Source organism: Channa argus, unplaced genomic scaffold, assembly GCF_033026475.1.
Source record: "Channa argus isolate prfri unplaced genomic scaffold, Channa argus male v1.0 Contig009, whole genome shotgun sequence".
In the NCBI taxonomy this organism is placed as follows: domain Eukaryota; kingdom Metazoa; phylum Chordata; class Actinopteri; order Anabantiformes; family Channidae; genus Channa; species Channa argus.
Genome location: NW_027125228.1, coordinates 478,944 through 503,091, shown reverse-complemented (window position 1 = coordinate 503,091; position 24,148 = coordinate 478,944). Strand labels below are relative to the sequence as shown.

Sequence of the window (24,148 nt, the reverse complement as noted above, 5' to 3'; positions counted from 1 at the left end):
TGCTGCCAGAAAGAGCCTCGCTAGCTGTTGGGAACCGTACTTTTAAAACTCCAGGAAGTGTAGGATGGACCAATCAGCTTCCTGTACTTCCCCCAAATCCGGCCAATCAGGCAGGGCACCTATAAGAACAAGAAAATAAAAACAACACATATGGCCAGGACCGTAACATGGTCTACTAGTAATGAAGCACGATGGTTGACAAACCAATAAAGTAGCAAAACAGCAATGAAAGAACAAAATTTGATGAAAATATAGAACAATTTCTATGAATAAATAGGCAGTAACACCAGCTTGAGCTGCCCGTAAACCCAAGCAAAAAAGCTTACAGCACCTGGTATTCCCAGGCGGTCTTCCTACCAAGTACTAACCAGGCCCGGCCCTATTTGGCTGCCGAGATCGGACGAGATCGGGCGCTTAGAGAGCGGTGTGGCCGTAACATGCATTTGACATCATCAACAGCTCTTAAAAACGCTAGAGAAGCAGAATGCATGACACTTGCTAAGAAGAAGATAAATGTGGCAAAGTACAAACTACTATAACTGTACTGGTCTGTTACGCCCCTTTCTAGGGGGTCAGGGTGCAACATACAAAGATAAATTAGCATGTTCCCTCTCCGATCCCCAAACCAAAATCCAGGATCGAGATGTTCCAACAGAATGATATTTATTTTAAACGAAAGAAAGTGTCAAACAAAACATGACACTACAACTCAGGGCGAACCAAGGCCAACATAATAAACAAAATAAGCCATTTCCCACAGAAAGTGCTAGCTAGCCTGATAGAAAAAAACAAACCAAAAGACAGTCGCTAACCCTAACTCCCTAATGTGAAAACAGTCCAAAGAAAATGGCAGTTCACCCCTACAGATTTAATACTATTTACAAAATATACAATTTATAAACAAAACCACGGCACAAAACCTAACAATGCAAAAATGCTAAATAAGATTTGGAAACCAAGAACAGCAAACAGGTGCTGCTGCCAGAAAGTGCCTCGCTAGCTGTTGGGAACCGTACATTTAAAACTCCAGGAAGTGTAGGATGGACCAATCAGCATCCTGTACTTCCCCCAAATCCGGCCAATCAGGCAGGGCACCTATAAGAACAAGAAAATAAAAACAACACATATGGCCAGGACCGTAACATGGTCTACTAGTAATGAAGCACGATGGTTGACAAACCAATAAAGTAGCAAAACAGCAATGAAAGAACAAAATTTGATGAAAATATAGAACAATTTCTATGAATAAATAGGCAGTAACACCAGCTTGAGCTGCCCGTAAACCCAAGCAAAAAAGCTTACAGCACCTGGTATTCCCAGGCGGTCTTCCTACCAAGTACTAACCAGGCCCGGCCCTATTTGGCTGCCGAGATCGGACGAGATCGGGCGCTTAGAGAGCGGTGTGGCCGTAACATGCATTTGATATCATCAACAGCTCTTAAAAACGCTGGAGAAGCAGAATGCATGACACTTGCTAAGAAGAAGATAAATGTGTCAAAGTACAAAGTACTATAACTGTACTGGTCTGTTACGCCCCTTTCTAGGGGGTCAGGGTGCAACATACAAAGATAAATTAGCATGTTCCCTCTCCGATCCCCAAACCAAAATCCAGGATCGAGATGTTCCAACAGAATGATATTTATTTTAAACGAAAGAAAGTGTCAAACAAAACATGACACTACAACTCAGGGCGAACCAAGGCCAACATAATAAACAAAATAAGCCATTTCCCACAGAAAGTGCTAGCTAGCCTGATAGAAATAAACAAACCAAAAGACAGTCGCTAACCCTAACTCCCTAATGTGAAAACAGTCCAAAGAAAATGGCAGTTCACCCCTACAGATTTAATACTATTTACAAAATATACAATTTATAAACAAAACCACGGCACAAAACCTAACAATTCAAAAATGCTAAATAAGGTTTGGAAACCAAGAACAGCAAACAGGTGCTGATGCCAGAAAGAGCCTCGCTAGCTGTTGGGAACCGTACTTTTAAAACTCCAGGAAGTGTAGGATGGACCAATCATCTTCCTGTACTGCCCCCCAATCCGGCCAATCAGGCAGGGCACCTATAAGAACAAGAAAATAAAAACAACACATATGGCCAGGACCGTAACATGGTCTACTAGTAATGAAGCACGATGGTTGGCAAACCAATAAAGTAGCAAAACAGCAATGAAAGAACAAAATTTGATGAAAATATAGAACAATTTCTATGAATAAATAGGCAGTAACACCAGCTTGAGCTGCCCGTAAACCCAAGCAAAAAAGCTTACAGCACCTAGTATTCCCAGGCGGTCTTCCTACCAAGTACTAACCAGGCCCGGCCCTATTTGGCTGCCGAGATCGGACGAGATCGGGCGCTTAGAGAGCGGTGTGGCCGTAACATGCATTTGACATCATCAACAGCTCTTAAAAACGCTAGAGAAGCAGAATGCATGACACTTGCTAAGAAGAAGATAAATGTGGCAAAGTACAAAGTACTATAACTGTACTGGTCTGTTACGCCCCTGTCTAGGGGGTCAGGGTGAAACATACAAAGATAAATTTGCATGTTCCCTCTCCGATCCCCAAACCAAAATCCAGGATTGAGATGTTCCAACAGAATGATATTTATTTTAAACGAAAGAAAGTGTCAAACAAAACATGACACTACAACTCAGGGCGAACCAAGGCCAACATAATAAACAAAATAAGCCATTTCCCACAGAAAGTGCTAGCTAGCCTGATAGAAATAAACAAACCAAAAGATAGTCGCTAACCCTAACTCCCTAATGTGAAAACAAGAGAAAACAATCAAAAGAAAATGGCAGTCCACCCCTACAGATTTAATACTATTTACAAAATATACAATTTATAAACAAAACCACGGCACAAAACCTAACAATTCAAAAATGCTAAATAAGATTTGGAAACCAAGAACAGCAAACAGGTGCTGCTGCCAGAAAGAGCCTCGCTAGCTGTTGGGAACCGTACATTTAAAACTCCAGGAAGTGTAGGATGGACCAATCAGCTTCCTGTACTTCCCCCAAATCCGGCCAATCAGGCACGGCACCTATAAGAACAAGAAAATAAAAACAACACATATGGCCAGGACCGTAACATGGTCTACTAGTAATGAAGCACGATGGTTGACAAACCAATAAAGTAGCAAAACAGCAATGAAAGAACAAAATTTGATGAAAATATAGAACAATTTCTATGAATAAATAGGCAGTAACACCAGCTTGTGCTGCCCGTAAACCCAAGCAAAGAAGCTTACAGCACCTGGTATTCCCAGGCGGTCTTCCTACCAAGTACTAACAAGGCCCGGCCCTATTTGGCTGCCGAGATCGGACGGGATCGGGCGCTTAGAGAGCAGTGTGGCCATAAGCTGCATTTGACATCATCAACAGCTCTCAAAAACGCTGGAGAAGCAGAATGCATGACACTTGCTAAGAAGAAGATAAATGTGGCAAAGTACAAAGTACTATAACTGTACTGGTCTGTTACGCCCCTGTCTAGGGGGTCAGGGTGCAACATACAAAGATAAATTAGCATGTTCCCTCTCCGATCCCCAAACCAAAATCCAGGATCGAGATGTTCCAACAGAATGATATTTATTTTAAACGAAAGAAAGTGTCAAACAAAACATGACACTACAACTCAGGGCGAACCAAGGCCAACATAATAAACAAAATAAGCCATTTCCCACAGAAAGTGCTAGCTAGCCTGATAGAAATAAACAAACCAAAAGACAGTCGCTAACCCTAACTCCCTAATGTGAAAACAGTCCAAAGAAAATGGTAGTTCACCCCTACAGATTTAATACTATTTACAAAATATACAATTTATAAACAAAACCACGGCACAAAACCTAACAATTCAGAAATACTAAATAAGGTTTGGAAACAAAGAACAGCAAACAGGTGCTGATGCCAGAAAGAGCCTCGCTAGCTGTTGGGAACCGTACTTTTAAAACTCCAGGAAGTGTAGGATGGACCACTCAGCTTCCGGTACTGCCCCCCAATCCGGCCAATCAGGCAGGGCACCTATAAGAACAAGAAAATAAAAACAACACATATGGCCAGGACCGTAACATGGTCTATTAGTAATGAAGCACGATGGTTGACAAACCAATAAAGTAGCAAAACAGCAATGAAAGAACAAAATTTGATGAAAATATAGAACAATTTCTATGAATAAATAGGCAGTAACACCAGCTTGTGCTGCCCGTAAACCCAAGCAAAAAAGCTTACAGCACCTGGTATTCCCAGGCGGTCTTCCTACCAAGTACTAACCAGGCCCGGCTCTATTTGGCTGCCGAGATCGGACGAGATCGGGCACTTAGAGAGCGGTGTGGCCGTAAGCTGCATTTGACATCATCAACAGCTCTTAAAAACGCTGGAGAAGCAGAATGCATGACACTTGCTAAGAAGAAGATAAATGTGGCAAAGTACAAAGTACTATAACTGTACTGGTCTGTTACGCCCCTGTCTAGGGGGTCAGGGTGCCACATACAAAGATAAATTAGCATGTTCCCTCTCCGATCCCCAAACCAAAATCCAGGATCGAGATGTTCCAACAGAATGATATTTATTTTAAACGAAAGAAAGTGTCAAACAAAACATGACACTACAACTCAGGGCGAACCAAGGCCAACATAATAAACAAAATAAGCCATTTCCCACAGAAAGTGCTAGCTAGCCTGATAGAAATAAACAAACCAAAAGACAGTCGCTAACCCTAACTCCCTAATGTGAAAACAGTCCAAAGAAAATGGCAGTTCACCCCTACAGATTTAATACTATTTACAAAATATACAATTTATAAACAAAACCACGGCACAAAACCTAACAATTCAAAAATGCTAAATAAGGTTTGGAAACCAAGAACAGCAAACAGGTGCTGATGCCAGAAAGAGCCTCGCTAGCTGTTGGGAACCGTACTTTTAAAACTCCAGGAAGTGTAGGATGGACCAATCAGCTTCCTGTACTGCCCCCCAATCCGGCCAATCAGGCAGGGCACCTATAAGAACAAGAAAATAAAAACAACACATATGGCCAGGACCGTAACATGGTCTATTAGTAATGAAGCACGATGGTTGACAAACCAATCAAGTAGCAAAACAGCAATGAAAGAACAAAATTTGATGAAAATATAGAACAATTTCTATGAATAAATAGGCAGTAACACCAGCTTGTGCTGCCCGTAAACCCAAGCAAAGAAGCTTACAGCACGTGGTATTCCCAGGCGGTCTTCCTACCAAGTACTAACAAGGCCCGGCCCTATTTGGCTGCCGAGATCGGACGGGATCGGGCGCTTAGAGAGCAGTGTGGCCGTAAGCTGCATTTGACATCATCAACAGCTCTCAAAAACGCTGGAGAAGCAGAATGCATGACCCTTGCTAAGAAGAAGATAAATGTGGCAAAGTACAAAGTACTATAACTGTACTGGTCTGTTACGCCTCTGTCTAGGGGGTCAGGGTGCAACATACAAAGATAAATTAGCATGTTCCCTCTCCGATCCCCAAACCAAAATCCAGGATCGAGATGTTCCAACAGAATGATATTTATTTTAAACGAAAGAAAGTGTCAAACAAAACATGACACTACAACTCAGGGCGAACCAAGGCCAACATAATAAACAAAATAAGCCATTTCCCACAGAAAGTGCTAGCTAGCCTGATAGAAATAAACAAACCAAAAGACAGTCGCTAACCCTAACTCCCTAATGTGAAAACAAGAGAAAACAATCAAAAGAAAATGGCTGTTCACCCCTACAGATTTAATACTATTTACAAAATACACAATTTATAAACAAAACCACGGCACAAAACCTAACAATTCAAAAATGCTAAATAAGGTTTGGAAACCAAGAACAGCAAACAGGTGCTGCTGCCAGAAAGTGCCTCGCTAGCTGTTGGGAACCGTACTTTTAAAACTCCAGGAAGTGTAGGATGGACCAATCAGCTTCCTGTACTTCCCCCAAATCCGGCCAATCAGGCAGGGCACCTATAAGAACAACAAAATAAAAACAACACATATGGCCAGGACCGTAACATGGTCTACTAGTAAAGAAGCAAGATGGTTGACAAACCAATAAAGTAGCAAAACAGAAATGAAAGAACAAAATTTGATGAAAATATAGAACAATTTCTATGAATAAATAGGCAGTAACACCAGCTTGTGCTGGCCGTAAACCCAAGCAAAAAAGCTTACAGCACCTGGTATTCCCAGGCGGTCTTCCTACCAAGTACTAACCAGGCCCGGCTCTATTTGGCTGCCGAGATCTGACGAGATCGGGCGCTTAGAGAGCGGTGTGGCCATAAGCTGCATTTGACATCATCAACAGCTCTTAAAAACGCCGGAGAAGCAGAATGCATGACACTTGCTAAGAAGAAGATAAATGTGGCAAAGTACAAAGTACTATAACTGTACTGGTCTGTTACGCCCCTGTCTAGGGGGTCAGGGTGCAACATACAAAGATAAATTAGCATGTTCCCTCTCCGATCCCCAAACCAAAATCCAGGATCGAGATGTTCCAACAGAATGATATTTATTTTAAACGAAAGAAAGTGTCAAACAAAACATGACACTACAACTCAGGGCGAACCAAGGCCAACATAATAAACAAAATAAGCCATTTCCCACAGAAAGTGCTAGCTAGCCTGATAGAAATAAACAAACCAAAAGACAGTCGCTAACCCTAACTCCCTAATGTGAAAACAGTCCAAAGAAAATGGTAGTTCACCCCTACAGATTTAATACTATTTACAAAATATACAATTTATAAACAAAACCACGGCACAAAACCTAACAATTCAGAAATACTAAATAAGGTTTGGAAACCAAGAACAGCAAACAGGTGCTGATGCCAGAAAGAGCCTCGCTAGCTGTTGGGAACCGTACTTTTAAAACTCCAGGAAGTGTAGGATGGACCACTCAGCTTCCGGTACTGCCCCCCAATCCGGCCAATCAGGCAGGGCACCTATAAGAACAAGAAAATAAAAACAACACATATGGCCAGGACCGTAACATGGTCTACTAGTAATGAAGCACGATGGTTGGCAAACCAATAAAGTAGCAAAACAGCAATGAAAGAACAAAATTTGATGAAAATATAGAACAATTTCTACGAATAAATAGGCAGTAACACCAGCTTGTGCTGCCCGTAAACCCAAGCAAAAAAGCTTACAGCACCTGGTATTCCCAGGCGGTCTTCCTACCAAGTACTAACCAGGCCCGGCTCTATTTGGCTGCCGAGATCGGACGAGATCGGGCGCTTAGAGAGCGGTGTGGCCGTAAGCTGCATTTGACATCATCAACAGCTCTTAAAAACGCTGGAGAAGCAGAATGCATGACACTTGCTAAGAAGAAGATAAATGTGGCAAAGTACAAAGTACTATAACTGTACTGGTCTGTTACGCCCCTGTCTAGGGGGTCAGGGTGCCACATACAAAGATAAATTAGCATGTTCCCTCTCCGATCCCCAAACCAAAATCCAGGATCGAGATGTTCCAACAGAATGATATTTATTTTAAACGAAAGAAAGTGTCAAACAAAACATGACACTACAACTCAGGGCGAACCAAGGCCAACATAATAAACAAAATAAGCCATTTCCCACAGAGAGTGCTAGCTAGCCTGATAGAAATAAACAAACCAAAAGACAGTCGCTAACCCTAACTCCCTAATGTGAAAACAGTCCAAAGAAAATGGCAGTTCACCCCTACAGATTTAATACTATTTACAAAATATACAATTTATAAACAAAACCACGGCACAAAACCTAACAATTTAAAAATGCTAAATAAGATTTGGAAACCAAGAACAGCAAACAGGTGCTGCTGCCAGAAAGAGCCTCGCTAGCTGTTGGGAACCGTACTTTTAAAACTCCAGGAAGTGTAGGATGGACCAATCAGCTTCCTGTACTTCCCCCAAATCCAGCCAATCAGGCAGGGCACCTATAAGAACAAGAAAATAAAAACAACACATATGGCCATGACCGTAACATGGTCTACTAGTAATGAAGCACGATGGTTGACAAACCAATAAAGTAGCAAAACAGCAATGAAAGAACAAAATTTGATGAAAATATAGAACAATTTCTATGAATAAATAGGCAGTAACACCAGCTTGAGCTGCCCGTAAACCCAAGCAAAAAAGCTTACAGCACCTGGTATTCCCAGGCGGTCTTCCTACCAAGTACTAACCAGGTCCGGCCCTATTTGGCTGCTGAGATCGGACGAGATCGGGCGCTCAGAGAGCGGTGTGGCCGTAAGCTGCATTTGACATCATCAACAGCTCTTAAAAACGCTGGAGAAGCAGAATGCATGACACTTGCTAAGAAGAAGATAAATGTGGCAAAGTACAAAGTACTATAACTGTACTGGTCTGTTACGCCCCTGTCTAGGGGGTCAGGGTGCAACATACAAAGATAAATTAGCATGTTCCCTCTCCGATCCCCAAACCAAAATCCAGAATCGAGATGTTCCAACAGAATGATATTTATTTTAAACGAAAGAAAGTGTCAAACAAAACATGACACTACAACTCAGGGCGAACCAAGGCCAACATAATAAACAAAATAAGCCATTTCCCACAGAAAGTGCTAGCTAGCCTGATAGAAAGAAACAAACCAAAAGATAGTCGCTAACCCTAACTCCCTAATGTGAAAACAAGAGAAAACAATCAAAAGAAAAATGGCAGTCCACCCCTACAGATTTAATACTATTTACAAAATATACAATTTATAAACAAAACCACGGCACAAAACCTAACAATTCAAAAATGCTAAATAAGATTTGGAAACTAAGAACAGCAAACAGGTGCTGCTGCCAGAAAGAGCCTCGCTAGCTGTTGGGAACCATACTTTTAAAACTCCAGGAAGTGTAGGATGGACCAATCAGCTTCCTGTACTTCCCCCAAATCCGGCCAATCAGGCAGGGCACCTATAAGAACAAGAAAATAAAAACAACACATATGGCCATGACCGTAACATGGTCTACTAGTAATGAAGCACGATGGTTGACAAACGAATAAAGTAGCAAAACAGCAATGAAAGAACAAAATTTGATGAAAATATAGAACAATTTCTATGAATAAATAGGCAGTAACACCAGCTTGAGCTGCCCGTAAACCCAAGCAAAAAAGCTTACAGCACCTGGTATTCCCAGGCGGTCTTCCTACCAAGTACTAACCAGGCCCGGTTCTATTTGGCTGCCGAGATCGGACGAGATCGGGCGCTTAGAGAGCGGTGTGGCCGTAAGCTGCATTTGACATTATCAACAGCTCTTAAAAACGCTAGAGAAGCAGAATGCATGACACTTGCTAAGAAGAAGATAAATGTGGCAAAGTACAAAGTACTATAACTGTACTGGTCTGTTACGCCCCTGTCTAGGGGGTCAGGGTGAAACATACAAAGATAAATTTGCATGTTCCCTCTCCGATCCTCAAACCAAAATCCAGGATTGAGATGTTCCAACAGAATGATATTTATTTTAAACGAAAGAAAGTGTCAAACAAAACATGACACTACAACTCAGGGCGAACCAAGGCCAACATAATAAACAAAATAAGCCATTTCCCACAGAAAGTGCTAGCTAGCCTGATAGAAATAAACAAACCAAAAGATAGTCGCTAACCCTAACTCCCTAATGTGAAAACAGTCCAAAGAAAATGGCAGTTCACCCCTACAGATTTAATACTATTTACAAAATATACAATTTATAAACAAAACCACGGCACAAAACCTAACAATTCAAAAATGCTAAATAAGGTTTGGAAACCAAGAACAGCAAACAGGTGCTGATGCCAGAAAGAGCCTCGCTAGCTGTTGGGAACCGTACTTTTAAAACTCCAGGAAGTGTAGGATGGACCAATCAGCTTCCTGTACTGCCCCCCAATCCGGCCAATCAGGCAGGGCACCTATAAGAACAAGAAAATAAAAACAACACATATGGCCAGGACCGTAACATGGTCTACTAGTAATGAAGCACGATGGTTGGCAAACCAATAAAGTAGCAAAACAGCAATGAAAGAACAAAATTTGATGAAAATATAGAACAATTTCTACGAATAAATAGGCAGTAACACCAGCTTGTGCTGCCCGTAAACCCAAGCAAAAAAGCTTACAGCACCTGGTATTCCCAGGCGGTCTTCCTACCAAGTACTAACCAGGCCCGGCTCTATTTGGCTGCCGAGATCGGACGAGATCGGGCACTTAGAGAGCGGTGTGGCCGTAAGCTGCATTTGACATCATCAACAGCTCTTAAAAACGCTAGAGAAGCAGAATGCATGACTCTTGCTAAGAATAAGATAAATGTGGCAAAGTACAAAGTACTATAACTGTACTGGTCTGTTACGCCCCTGTTTAGGGGATCAGGGTGAAACATACAAAGATAAATTTGCATGTTCCCTCTCCGATCCCCAAACCAAAATCCAGGATTGAGATGTTCCAACAGAATGATATTTATTTTAAACGAAAGAAAGTGTCAAACAAAACATGACACTACAACTCAGGGCGAACCAAGGCCAACATAATAAACAAAATAAGCCATTTCCCACAGAAAGTGCTAGCTAGCCTGATAGAAAGAAACAAACCAAAAGACAGTCGCTAACCCTAACTCCCTAATGTGAAAACAAGAGAAAACAATCAAAAGAAAAATGGCAGTCCACCCCTACAGATTTAATACTATTTACAAAATATACAATTTATAAACAAAACCACGGCACAAAACCTAACAATTCAAAAATGCTAAATAAGGTTTGGAAACCAAGAACAGCAAACAGGTGCTGATGCCAGAAAGAGCCTCGCTAGCTGTTGGGAACCGTACTTTTAAAACTCCAGGAAGTGTAGGATGGACCAATCAGCTTCCTGTACTGCCCCCCAATCCGGCCAATCAGGCAGGGCACCTATAAGAACAAGAAAATAAAAACAACACATATGGCCAGGACCGTAACATGGTCTACTAGTAATGAAGCACGATGGTCGGCAAACCAATAAAGTAGCAAAACAGCAATTAAAGAACAAAATTTGATGAAAATATAGAACAATTTCTATGAATAAATAGGCAGTAACACCAGCTTGTGCTGCCCGTAAACCCAAGCAAAAAAGCTTACAGCACCTGGTATTCCCAGGCGGTCTTCCTACCAAGTACTAACCAGGCCCGGCTCTATTTGGCTGCCGAGATCGGACGAGATCGGGCGTTTAGAGAGCGGTGTGGCCGTAAGCTGCATTTGATATCATCAACAGCTCTTAAAAACGCTGGAGAAGCAGAATGCATGACACTTGCTAAGAAGAAGATAAATGTGGCAAAGTACAAAGTACTATAACTGTACTGGTCTGTTACGCCCCTGTCTAGGGGGTCAGGGTGCAACATACAAAGATAAATTAGCATGTTCCCTCTCCGATCCCCAAACCAAAATCCAGGATCGAGATGTTCCAACAGAATGATATTTATTTTAAACGAAAGAAAGTGTCAAACAAAACATGACACTACAACTCAGGGCGAACCAAGGCCAACATAATAAACAAAATAAGCAATTTCCCACAGAGAGTGCTAGCTAGCCTGATAGAAAGAAACAAACCAAAAGACAGTCGCTAACCCTAACTCCCTAATGTGAAAACAAGAGAAAACAATCAAAAGAAAAATGGCAGTCCACCCCTACAGATTTAATACTATTTACAAAATATACAATTTATAAACAAAACCACGGCACAAAACCTAACAATTCAAAAATGCTAAATAAGGTTTGGAAACCAAGAACAGCAAACAGGTGCTGATGCCAGAAAGAGCCTCGCTAGCTGTTGGGAACCGTACTTTTAAAACTCCAGGAAGTGTAGGATGGACCAATCAGCTTCCTGTACTGCCCCCCAATCCGGCCAATCAGGCAGGGCACCTATAAGAACAAGAAAATAAAAACAACACATATGGCCAGGACCGTAACATGGTCTACTAGTAATGAAGCACGATGGTCGGCAAACCAATAAAGTAGCAAAACAGCAATGAAAGAACAAAATTTGATGAAAATATAGAACAATTTCTACGAATAAATAGGCAGTAACACCAGCTTGTGCTGCCCGTAAACCCAAGCAAAAAAGCTTACAGCACCTGGTATTCCCAGGCGGTCTTCCTACCAAGTACTAACCAGGCCCGGCTCTATTTGGCTGCCGAGATCGGACGAGATCGGGCGTTTAGAGAGCGGTGTGGCCGTAAGCTGCATTTGATATCATCAACAGCTCTTAAAAACGCTGGAGAAGCAGAATGCATGACACTTGCTAAGAAGAAGATAAATGTGGCAAAGTACAAAGTACTATAACTGTACTGGTCTGTTACGCCCCTGTCTAGGGGGTCAGGGTGCAACATACAAAGATAAATTAGCATGTTCCCTCTCCGATCCCCAAACCAAAATCCAGGATCGAGATGTTCCAACAGAATGATATTTATTTTAAACGAAAGAAAGTGTCAAACAAAACATGACACTACAACTCAGGGCGAACCAAGGCCAACATAATAAACAAAATAAGCAATTTCCCACAGAAAGTGCTAGCTAGCCTGATAGAAAGAAACAAACCAAAAGACAGTCGCTAACCCTAACTCCCTAATGTGAAAACAGTTCAAAGAAAATGGCAGTTCACCCCTACAGATTTAATACTATTTACAAAATATACAATTTATAAACAAAACCACGGCACAAAACCTAACGATTCAAAAATGCTAAATAAGATTTGGAAACCAAGAACAGCAAACAGGTGCTGCTGCCAGAAAGAGCCTCGCTAGCTGTTGGGAACCGTACTTTTAAAACTCCAGGAAGTGTAGGATGGACCAATCAGCTTCCTGTACTTCCCCCAAATCCGGCCAATCAGGCAGGGCACCTATAAGAACAAGAAAATAAAAACAACACATATGGCCAGGACCGTAACATGGTCTACTAGTAATGAAGCACGATGGTTGACAAACCAATAAAGTAGCAAAACAGCAATGAAAGAACAAAATTTGATGAAAATATAGAACAATTTCTATGAATAAATAGGCAGTAACACCAGCTTGAGCTGCCCGTAAACCCAAGCAAAAAAAGCTTACAGCACCTGGTATTCCCAGGCGGTCTTCCTACCAAGTACTAACCAGGCCCGGCCCTATTTGGCTGCCGAGATCGGACGAGATCGGGCGCTTAGAGAGCGGTGTGGCCGTAACATGCATTTGACATCATCAACAGCTCTTAAAAACGCTAGAGAAGCAGAATGCATGACACTTGCTAAGAAGAAGATAAATGTGGCAAAGTACAAAGTACTATAACTGTACTGGTCTGTTACGCCCCTGTCTAGGGGGTCAGGGTGAAACATACAAAGATAAATTTGCATGTTCCCTCTCCGATCCTCAAACCAAAATCCAGGATTGAGATGTTCCAACAGAATGATATTTATTTTAAACGAAAGAAAGTGTCAAACAAAACATGATACTACAACTCAGGGCGAACCAAGGCCAACATAATAAACAAAATAAGCCATTTCCCACAGAAAGTGCTAGCTAGCCTGATAGAAATAAACAAACCAAAAGATAGTCGCTAACCCTAACTCCCTAATGTGAAAACAAGAGAAAACAATCAAAAGAAAATGGCAGTCCACCCCTACAGATTTAATACTATTTACAAAATATACAATTTATAAACAAAACCACGGCACAAAACCTAACAATTCAAAAATGCTAAATAAGATTTGGAAACCAAGAACAGCAAACAGTTGCTGCTGCCAGAAAGAGCCTCGCTAGCTGTTGGGAACCGTACTTTTAAAACTCCAGGAAGTGTAGGATGGACCAATCAGCTTCCTGTACTTCCCCCAAATCCGGCCAATCAGGCAGGGCACCTATAAGAACAAGAAAATAAAAACAACACATATGGCCAGGACCGTAACATGGTCTACTAGTAATGAAGCACGATGGTTGACAAACCAATAAAGTAGCAAAACAGCAATGAAAGAACAAAATTTGATGAAAATATAGAACAATTTCTATGAATAAATAGGCAGTAACACCAGCTTGAGCTGCCCGTAAACCCAAGCAAAAAAGCTTACAGCACCTGGTATTCCCAGGCGGTCTTCCTACCAAGTACTAACCAGGCCCGGCCCTATTTGGCTGCCGAGATCGGACGAGATCGGGCGCTTAGAGAGCGGTGTGGCCGTAACATGCATTTGACATCATCAACAGCTCTTAAAAACGCTAGAGAAGCAGAATGCATGACACTTGCTAAGAAGAAGATAAATGTGGCAAAGTACAAACTACTATAACTGTACTGGTCTGTTACGCCCCTTTCTAGGGGGTCAGGGTGCAACATACAAAGATAAATTAGCATGTTCCCTCTCCGATCCCCAAACCAAAATCCAGGATCGAGATGTTCCAACAGAATGATATTTATTTTAAACGAAAGAAAGTGTCAAACAAAACATGACACTACAACTCAGGGCGAACCAAGGCCAACATAATAAACAAAATAAGCCATTTCCCACAGAAAGTGCTAGCTAGCCTGATAGAAAAAAACAAACCAAAAGACAGTCGCTAACCCTAACTCCCTAATGTGAAAACAGTCCAAAGAAAATGGCAGTTCACCCCTACAGATTTAATACTATTTACAAAATATACAATTTATAAACAAAACCACGGCACAAAACCTAACAATGCAAAAATGCTAAATAAGATTTGGAAACCAAGAACAGCAAACAGGTGCTGCTGCCAGAAAGAGCCTCGCTAGCTGTTGGGAACCGTACATTTAAAACTCCAGGAAGTGTAGGATGGACCAATCAGCATCCTGTACTTCCCCCAAATCCGGCCAATCAGGCAGGGCACCTATAAGAACAAGAAAATAAAAACAACACATATGGCCAGGACCGTAACATGGTCTACTAGTAATGAAGCACGATGGTTGACAAACCAATAAAGTAGCAAAACAGCAATGAAAGAACAAAATTTGATGAAAATATAGAACAATTTCTATGAATAAATAGGCAGTAACACCAGCTTGAGCTGCCCGTAAACCCAAGCAAAAAAGCTTACAGCACCTGGTATTCCCAGGCGGTCTTCCTACCAAGTACTAACCAGGCCCGGCCCTATTTGGCTGCCGAGATCGGACGAGATCGGGCGCTTAGAGAGCGGTGTGGCCGTAACATGCATTTGATATCATCAACAGCTCTTAAAAACGCTGGAGAAGCAGAATGCATGACACTTGCTAAGAAGAAGATAAATGTGTCAAAGTACAAAGTACTATAACTGTACTGGTCTGTTACGCCCCTTTCTAGGGGGTCAGGGTGCAACATACAAAGATAAATTAGCATGTTCCCTCTCCGATCCCCAAACCAAAATCCAGGATCGAGATGTTCCAACAGAATGATATTTATTTTAAACGAAAGAAAGTGTCAAACAAAACATGACACTACAACTCAGGGCGAACCAAGGCCAACATAATAAACAAAATAAGCCATTTCCCACAGAAAGTGCTAGCTAGCCTGATAGAAATAAACAAACCAAAAGACAGTCGCTAACCCTAACTCCCTAATGTGAAAACAGTCCAAAGAAAATGGCAGTTCACCCCTACAGATTTAATACTATTTACAAAATATACAATTTATAAACAAAACCACGGCACAAAACCTAACAATTCAAAAATGCTAAATAAGGTTTGGAAACCAAGAACAGCAAACAGGTGCTGATGCCAGAAAGAGCCTCGCTAGCTGTTGGGAACCGTACTTTTAAAACTCCAGGAAGTGTAGGATGGACCAATCATCTTCCTGTACTGCCCCCCAATCCGGCCAATCAGGCAGGGCACCTAAAAGAACAAGAAAATAAAAACAACACATATGGCCAGGACCGTAACATGGTCTACTAGTAATGAAGCACGATGGTTGGCAAACCAATAAAGTAGCAAAACAGCAATGAAAGAACAAAATTTGATGAAAATATAGAACAATTTCTATGAATAAATAGGCAGTAACACCAGCTTGAGCTGCCCGTAAACCCAAGCAAAAAAGCTTACAGCACCTAGTATTCCCAGGCGGTCTTCCTACCAAGTACTAACCAGGCCCGGCCCTATTTGGCTGCCGAGATCGGACGAGATCGGGCGCTTAGAGAGCGGTGTGGCCGTAACATGCATTTGACATCATCAACAGCTCTTAAAAACGCTAGAGAAGCAGAATGCATGACTCTTGCTAAGAATAAGATAAATGTGGCAAAGTACAAAGTACTATAACTGTACTGGTCTGTTACGCCCCTGTCTAGGGGATCAGGGTGAAACATACAAAGATAAATTTGCATGTTCCCTCTCCGATCCCCAAACCAAAATCCAGGATTGAGATGTTCCAACAGAATGATATTTATTTTAAACGAAAGAAAGTGTCAAACAAAACATGACACTACAACTCAGGGCGAACCAAGGCCAACATAATAAACAAAATAAGCCATTTCCCACAGAAAGTGCTAGCTAGCCTGATAGAAAGAAACAAACCAAAAGACAGTCGCTAACCCTAACTCCCTAATGTGAAAACAAGAGAAAACAATCAAAAGAAAAATGGCAGTCCACCCCTACAGATTTAATACTATTTACAAAATATACAATTTATAAACAAAACCACGGCACAAAACCTAACAATTCAAAAATGCTAAATAAGGTTTGGAAACCAAGAACAGCAAACAGGTGCTGATGCCAGAAAGAGCCTCGCTAGCTGTTGGGAACCGTACTTTTAAAACTCCAGGAAGTGTAGGATGGACCAATCAGCTTCCTGTACTGCCCCCCAATCCGGCCAATCAGGCAGGGCACCTATAAGAACAAGAAAATAAAAACAACACATATGGCCAGGACCGTAACATGGTCTACTAGTAATGAAGCACGATGGTCGGCAAACCAATAAAGTAGCAAAACAGCAATTAAAGAACAAAATTTGATGAAAATATAGAACAATTTCTATGAATAAATAGGCAGTAACACCAGCTTGTGCTGCCCGTAAACCCAAGCAAAAAAGCTTACAGCACCTGGTATTCCCAGGCGGTCTTCCTACCAAGTACTAACCAGGCCCGGCTCTATTTGGCTGCCGAGATCGGAGGAGATCGGGCGTTTAGAGAGCGGTGTGGCCGTAAGCTGCATTTGATATCATCAACAGCTCTTAAAAACGCTGGAGAAGCAGAATGCATGACACTTGCTAAGAAGAAGATAAATGTGGCAAAGTACAAAGTACTATAACTGTACTGGTCTGTTACGCCCCTGTCTAGGGGGTCAGGGTGCAACATACAAAGATAAATTAGCATGTTCCCTCTCCGATCCCCAAACCAAAATCCAGGATCGAGATGTTCCAACAGAATGATATTTATTTTAAACGAAAGAAAGTGTCAAACAAAACATGACACTACAACTCAGGGCGAACCAAGGCCAACATAATAAACAAAATAAGCAATTTCCCACAGAAAGTGCTAGCTAGCCTGATAGAAAGAAACAAACCAAAAGACAGTCGCTAACCCTAACTCCCTAATGTGAAAACAAGAGAAAACAATCAAAAGAAAAATGGCAGTCCACCCCTACAGATTTAATACTATTTACAAAATATACAATTTATAAACAAAACCACGGCACAAAACCTAACAATTCAAAAATGCTAAATAAGGTTTGGAAACCAAGAACAGCAAACAGGTGCTGATGCCAGAAAGAGCCTCGCTAGCTGTTGGGAACCGTACTTTTAAAACTCCAGGAAGTGTAGGATGGACCAATCAGCTTCCTGTACTGCCCCCCAATCCGGCCAATCAGGCAGGGCACCTATAAGAACAAGAAAATAAAAACAACACATATGGCCAGGACCGTAACATGGTCTACTAGTAATGAAGCACGATGGTCGGCAAACCAATAAAGTAGCAAAACAGCAATTAAAGAACAAAATTTGATGAAAATATAGAACAATTTCTATGAATAAATAGGCAGTAACACCAGCTTGTGCTGCCCGTAAACCCAAGCAAAAAAGCTTACAGCACCTGGTATTCCCAGGCGGTCTTCCTACCAAGTACTAACCAGGCCCGGCTCTATTTGGCTGCCGAGATCGGACGAGATCGGGCGTTTAGAGAGCGGTGTGGCCGTAAGCTGCATTTGATATCATCAACAGCTCTTAAAAACGCTGGAGAAGCAGAATGCATGACACTTGCTAAGAAGAAGATAAATGTGGCAAAGTACAAAGTACTATAACTGTACTGGTCTGTTACGCCCCTGTCTAGGGGGTCAGGGTGCAACATACAAAGATAAATTAGCATGTTCCCTCTCCGATCCCCAAACCAAAATCCAGGATCGAGATGTTCCAACAGAATGATATTTATTTTAAACGAAAGAAAGTGTCAAACAAAACATGACACTACAACTCAGGGCGAACCAAGGCCAACATAATAAACAAAATAAGCAATTTCCCACAGAAAGTGCTAGCTAGCCTGATAGAAAGAAACAAACCAAAAGACAGTCGCTAACCCTAACTCCCTAATGTGAAAACAGTTCAAAGAAAATGGCAGTTCACCCCTACAGATTTAATACTATTTACAAAATATACAATTTATAAACAAAACCACGGCACAAAACCTAACGATTCAAAAATGCTAAATAAGATTTGGAAACCAAGAACAGCAAACAGGTGCTGCTGCCAGAAAGAGCCTCGCTAGCTGTTGGGAAACGTACTTTTAAAACTCCAGGAAGTGTAGGATGGACCAATCAGCTTCCTGTACTTCCCCCAAATCCGGCCAATCAGGCAGGGCACCTATAAGAACAAGAAAATAAAAACAACACATATGGCCAGGACCGTAACATGGTCTACTAGTAATGAAGCACGATGGTTGACAAACCAATAAAGTAGCAAAACAGCAATGAAAGAACAAAATTTGATGAAAATATAGAACAATTTCTATGAATAAATAGGCAGTAACACCAGCTTGAGCTGCCCGTAAACCCAAGCAAAAAAAGCTTACAGCACCTGGTATTCCCAGGCGGTCTTCCTACCAAGTACTAACCAGGCCCGGCCCTATTTGGCTGCCGAGATCGGACGAGATCGGGCGCTTAGAGAGCGGTGTGGCCGTAACATGCATTTGACATCATCAACAGCTCTTAAAAACGCTAGAGAAGCAGAATGCATGACACTTGCTAAGAAGAAGATAAATGTGGCAAAGTACAAAGTACTATAACTGTACTGGTCTGTTACGCCCCTGTCTAGGGGGTCAGGGTGAAACATACAAAGATAAATTTGCATGTTCCCTCTCCGATCCTCAAACCAAAATCCAGGATTGAGATGTTCCAACAGAATGATATTTATTTTAAACGAAAGAAAGTGTCAAACAAAACATGATACTACAACTCAGGGCGAACCAAGGCCAACATAATAAACAAAATAAGCCATTTCCCACAGAAAGTGCTAGCTAGCCTGATAGAAATAAACAAACCAAAAGATAGTCGCTAACCCTAACTCCCTAATGTGAAAACAAGAGAAAACAATCAAAAGAAAATGGCAGTCCACCCCTACAGATTTAATACTATTTACAAAATATACAATTTATAAACAAAACCACGGCACAAAACCTAACAATTCAAAAATGCTAAATAAGATTTGGAAACCAAGAACAGCAAACAGTTGCTGCTGCCAGAAAGAGCCTCGCTAGCTGTTGGGAACCGTACTTTTAAAACTCCAGGAAGTGTAGGATGGACCAATCAGCTTCCTGTACTTCCCCCAAATCCGGCCAATCAGGCAGGGCACCTATAAGAACAAGAAAATAAAAACAACACATATGGCCAGGACCGTAACATGGTCTACTAGTAATGAAGCACGATGGTTGACAAACCAATAAAGTAGCAAAACAGCAATGAAAGAACAAAATTTGATGAAAATATAGAACAATTTCTATGAATAAATAGGCAGTAACACCAGCTTGAGCTGCCCGTAAACCCAAGCAAAAAAGCTTACAGCACCTGGTATTCCCAGGCGGTCTTCCTACCAAGTACTAACCAGGCCCGGCCCTATTTGGCTGCCGAGATCGGACGAGATCGGGCGCTTAGAGAGCGGTGTGGCCGTAACATGCATTTGACATCATCAACAGCTCTTAAAAACGCTAGAGAAGCAGAATGCATGACACTTGCTAAGAAGAAGATAAATGTGGCAAAGTACAAACTACTATAACTGTACTGGTCTGTTACGCCCCTTTCTAGGGGGTCAGGGTGCAACATACAAAGATAAATTAGCATGTTCCCTCTCCGATCCCCAAACCAAAATCCAGGATCGAGATGTTCCAACAGAATGATATTTATTTTAAACGAAAGAAAGTGTCAAACAAAACATGACACTACAACTCAGGGCGAACCAAGGCCAACATAATAAACAAAATAAGCCATTTCCCACAGAAAGTGCTAGCTAGCCTGATAGAAAAAAACAAACCAAAAGACAGTCGCTAACCCTAACTCCCTAATGTGAAAACAGTCCAAAGAAAATGGCAGTTCACCCCTACAGATTTAATACTATTTACAAAATATACAATTTATAAACAAAACCACGGCACAAAACCTAACAATGCAAAAATGCTAAATAAGATTTGGAAACCAAGAACAGCAAACAGGTGCTGCTGCCAGAAAGAGCCTCGCTAGCTGTTGGGAACCGTACATTTAAAACTCCAGGAAGTGTAGGATGGACCAATCAGCATCCTGTACTTCCCCCAAATCCGGCCAATCAGGCAGGGCACCTATAAGAACAAGAAAATAAAAACAACACATATGGCCAGGACCGTAACATGGTCTACTAGTAATGAAGCACGATGGTTGACAAACCAATAAAGTAGCAAAACAGCAATGAAAGAACAAAATTTGATGAAAATATAGAACAATTTCTATGAATAAATAGGCAGTAACACCAGCTTGAGCTGCCCGTAAACCCAAGCAAAAAAGCTTACAGCACCTGGTATTCCCAGGCGGTCTTCCTACCAAGTACTAACCAGGCCCGGCCCTATTTGGCTGCCGAGATCGGACGAGATCGGGCGCTTAGAGAGCGGTGTGGCCGTAACATGCATTTGATATCATCAACAGCTCTTAAAAACGCTGGAGAAGCAGAATGCATGACACTTGCTAAGAAGAAGATAAATGTGTCAAAGTACAAAGTACTATAACTGTACTGGTCTGTTACGCCCCTTTCTAGGGGGTCAGGGTGCAACATACAAAGATAAATTAGCATGTTCCCTCTCCGATCCCCAAACCAAAATCCAGGATCGAGATGTTCCAACAGAATGATATTTATTTTAAACGAAAGAAAGTGTCAAACAAAACATGACACTACAACTCAGGGCGAACCAAGGCCAACATAATAAACAAAATAAGCCATTTCCCACAGAAAGTGCTAGCTAGCCTGATAGAAATAAACAAACCAAAAGACAGTCGCTAACCCTAACTCCCTAATGTGAAAACAGTCCAAAGAAAATGGCAGTTCACCCCTACAGATTTAATACTATTTACAAAATATACAATTTATAAACAAAACCACGGCACAAAACCTAACAATTCAAAAATGCTAAATAAGGTTTGGAAACCAAGAACAGCAAACAGGTGCTGATGCCAGAAAGAGCCTCGCTAGCTGTTGGGAACCGTACTTTTAAAACTCCAGGAAGTGTAGGATGGACCAATCATCTTCCTGTACTGCCCCCCAATCCGGCCAATCAGGCAGGGCACCTATAAGAACAAGAAAATAAAAACAACACATATGGCCAGGACCGTAACATGGTCTACTAGTAATGAAGCACGATGGTTGGCAAACCAATAAAGTAGCAAAACAGCAATGAAAGAACAAAATTTGATGAAAATATAGAACAATTTCTATGAATAAATAGGCAGTAACACCAGCTTGAGCTGCCCGTAAACCCAAGCAAAAAAGCTTACAGCACCTAGTATTCCCAGGCGGTCTTCCTACCAAGTACTAACCAGGCCCGGCCCTATTTGGCTGCCGAGATCGGACGAGATCGGGCGCTTAGAGAGCGGTGTGTCCGTAACATGCATTTGACATCATCAACAGCTCTTAAAAACGCTAGAGAAGCAGAATGCATGACACTTGCTAAGAAGAAGATAAATGTGGCAAAGTACAAAGTACTATAACTGTACTGGTCTGTTACGCCCCTGTCTAGGGGGTCAGGGTGAAACATACAAAGATAAATTTGCATGTTCCCTCTCCGATCCCCAAACCAAAATCCAGGATTGAGATGTTCCAACAGAATGATATTTATTTTAAACGAAAGAAAGTGTCAAACAAAACATGACACTACAACTCAGGGCGAACCAAGGCCAACATAATAAACAAAATAAGCCATTTCCCACAGAAAGTGCTAGCTAGCCTGATAGAAATAAACAAACCAAAAGATAGTCGCTAACCCTAACTCCCTAATGTGAAAACAAGAGAAAACAATCAAAAGAAAATGGCAGTCCACCCCTACAGATTTAATACTATTTACAAAATATACAATTTATAAACAAAACCACGGCACAAAACCTAACAATTCAAAAATGCTAAATAAGATTTGGAAACCAAGAACAGCAAACAGGTGCTGCTGCCAGAAAGAGCATCGCTAGCTGTTGGGAACCGTACATTTAAAACTCCAGGAAGTGTAGGATGGACCAATCAGCTTCCTGTACTTCCCCCAAATCCGGCCAATCAGGCACGGCGCCTATAAGAACAAGAAAATAAAAACAACACATATGGCCAGGACCGTAACATGGTCTACTAGTAATGAAGCACGATGGTTGACAAACCAATAAAGTAGCAAAACAGCAATGAAAGAACAAAATTTGATGAAAATATAGAACAATTTCTATGAATAAATAGGCAGTAACCCCAGCTTGTGCTGCCCGTAAACCCAAGCAAAGAAGCTTACAGCACCTGGTATTCCCAGGCGGTCTTCCTACCAAGTACTAACAAGGCCCGGCCCTATTTGGCTGCCGAGATCGGACGGGATCGGGCGCTTAGAGAGCAGTGTGGCCATAAGCTGCATTTGACATCATCAACAGCTCTCAAAAACGCTGGAGAAGCAGAATGCATGACACTTGCTAAGAAGAAGATAAATGTGGCAAAGTACAAAGCACTATAACTGTACTGGTCTGTTACGCCCCTGTCTAGGGGGTCAGGGTGCAACATACAAAGATAAATTAGCATGTTCCCTCTCCGATCCCCAAACCAAAATCCAGGATCGAGATGTTCCAACAGAATGATATTTATTTTAAACGAAAGAAAGTGTCAAACAAAACATGACACTACAACTCAGGGCGAACCAAGGCCAACATAATAAACAAAATAAGCCATTTCCCACAGAAAGTGCTAGCTAGCCTGATAGAAATAAACAAACCAAAAGACAGTCGCTAACCCTAACTCCCTAATGTGAAAACAGTCCAAAGAAAATGGTAGTTCACCCCTACAGATTTAATACTATTTACAAAATATACAATTTATAAACAAAACCACGGAACAAAACCTAACAATTCAGAAATACTAAATAAGGTTTGGAAACAAAGAACAGCAAACAGGTGCTGATGCCAGAAAGAGCCTCGCTAGCTGTTGGGAACCGTACTTTTAAAACTCCAGGAAGTGTAGGATGGACCACTCAGCTTCCGGTACTGCCCCCCAATCCGGCCAATCAGGCAGGGCACCTATAAGAACAAGAAAATAAAAACAACACATATGGCCAGGACCGTAACATGGTCTATTAGTAATGAAGCACGATGGTTGACAAACCAATAAAGTAGCAAAACAGCAATGAAAGAACAAAATTTGATGAAAATATAGAACAATTTCTATGAATAAATAGGCAGTAACACCAGCTTGTGCTGCCCGTAAACCCAAGCAAAAAAGCTTACAGCACCTGGTATTCCCAGGCGGTCTTCCTACCAAGTACTAACCAGGCCCGGCTCTATTTGGCTGCCGAGATCGGACGAGATCGGGCGCTTAGAGAGCAGTGTGGCCGTAAGCTGCATTTGACATCATCAACAGCTCTTAAAAACGCTGGAGAAGCAGAATGCATGACACTTGCTAAGAAGAAGATAAATGTGGCAAAGTACAAAGTACTATAACTGTACTGGTCTGTTACGCCCCTGTCTAGGGGGTCAGGGTGCCACATACAAAGATAAATTAGCATGTTCCCTCTCCGA

At 41.7% G+C, this 24,148-nt stretch overlaps 25 pseudogenes; all 25 read right to left on the bottom strand.

Annotated features, from left to right (window-relative positions):
* Nucleotides 1–319: 319 nt before the first annotated feature.
* On the bottom strand, nt 320–438 carry LOC137110448 (5S ribosomal RNA; annotated as a pseudogene).
* Nucleotides 439–1,295: 857 nt separating this feature from the next.
* LOC137110447 (5S ribosomal RNA) lies at nt 1,296–1,414 on the bottom strand (annotated as a pseudogene).
* Nucleotides 1,415–2,271: 857 nt separating this feature from the next.
* On the bottom strand, nt 2,272–2,390 carry LOC137110778 (5S ribosomal RNA; annotated as a pseudogene).
* Nucleotides 2,391–3,257: 867 nt separating this feature from the next.
* LOC137110666 (5S ribosomal RNA) lies at nt 3,258–3,376 on the bottom strand (annotated as a pseudogene).
* An 857-nt stretch (nt 3,377–4,233) lies between these two features.
* Nucleotides 4,234–4,352, bottom strand: LOC137110100 (5S ribosomal RNA; annotated as a pseudogene).
* Nucleotides 4,353–5,209: 857 nt separating this feature from the next.
* On the bottom strand, nt 5,210–5,328 carry LOC137110864 (5S ribosomal RNA; annotated as a pseudogene).
* An 867-nt stretch (nt 5,329–6,195) lies between these two features.
* Nucleotides 6,196–6,314, bottom strand: LOC137110048 (5S ribosomal RNA; annotated as a pseudogene).
* An 857-nt stretch (nt 6,315–7,171) lies between these two features.
* LOC137110989 (5S ribosomal RNA) lies at nt 7,172–7,290 on the bottom strand (annotated as a pseudogene).
* Nucleotides 7,291–8,147: 857 nt separating this feature from the next.
* LOC137110760 (5S ribosomal RNA) lies at nt 8,148–8,266 on the bottom strand (annotated as a pseudogene).
* An 868-nt stretch (nt 8,267–9,134) lies between these two features.
* On the bottom strand, nt 9,135–9,253 carry LOC137110209 (5S ribosomal RNA; annotated as a pseudogene).
* An 857-nt stretch (nt 9,254–10,110) lies between these two features.
* LOC137110099 (5S ribosomal RNA) lies at nt 10,111–10,229 on the bottom strand (annotated as a pseudogene).
* An 868-nt stretch (nt 10,230–11,097) lies between these two features.
* LOC137111339 (5S ribosomal RNA) lies at nt 11,098–11,216 on the bottom strand (annotated as a pseudogene).
* An 868-nt stretch (nt 11,217–12,084) lies between these two features.
* On the bottom strand, nt 12,085–12,203 carry LOC137111338 (5S ribosomal RNA; annotated as a pseudogene).
* An 858-nt stretch (nt 12,204–13,061) lies between these two features.
* LOC137110446 (5S ribosomal RNA) lies at nt 13,062–13,180 on the bottom strand (annotated as a pseudogene).
* Nucleotides 13,181–14,047: 867 nt separating this feature from the next.
* On the bottom strand, nt 14,048–14,166 carry LOC137110445 (5S ribosomal RNA; annotated as a pseudogene).
* An 857-nt stretch (nt 14,167–15,023) lies between these two features.
* LOC137110444 (5S ribosomal RNA) lies at nt 15,024–15,142 on the bottom strand (annotated as a pseudogene).
* An 857-nt stretch (nt 15,143–15,999) lies between these two features.
* LOC137110776 (5S ribosomal RNA) lies at nt 16,000–16,118 on the bottom strand (annotated as a pseudogene).
* An 868-nt stretch (nt 16,119–16,986) lies between these two features.
* Nucleotides 16,987–17,105, bottom strand: LOC137110168 (5S ribosomal RNA; annotated as a pseudogene).
* An 868-nt stretch (nt 17,106–17,973) lies between these two features.
* Nucleotides 17,974–18,092, bottom strand: LOC137111337 (5S ribosomal RNA; annotated as a pseudogene).
* Nucleotides 18,093–18,950: 858 nt separating this feature from the next.
* On the bottom strand, nt 18,951–19,069 carry LOC137110443 (5S ribosomal RNA; annotated as a pseudogene).
* An 867-nt stretch (nt 19,070–19,936) lies between these two features.
* Nucleotides 19,937–20,055, bottom strand: LOC137110442 (5S ribosomal RNA; annotated as a pseudogene).
* Nucleotides 20,056–20,912: 857 nt separating this feature from the next.
* On the bottom strand, nt 20,913–21,031 carry LOC137110439 (5S ribosomal RNA; annotated as a pseudogene).
* Nucleotides 21,032–21,888: 857 nt separating this feature from the next.
* LOC137110935 (5S ribosomal RNA) lies at nt 21,889–22,007 on the bottom strand (annotated as a pseudogene).
* Nucleotides 22,008–22,874: 867 nt separating this feature from the next.
* LOC137110665 (5S ribosomal RNA) lies at nt 22,875–22,993 on the bottom strand (annotated as a pseudogene).
* Nucleotides 22,994–23,850: 857 nt separating this feature from the next.
* LOC137110157 (5S ribosomal RNA) lies at nt 23,851–23,969 on the bottom strand (annotated as a pseudogene).
* Nucleotides 23,970–24,148: the final 179 nt, after the last annotated feature.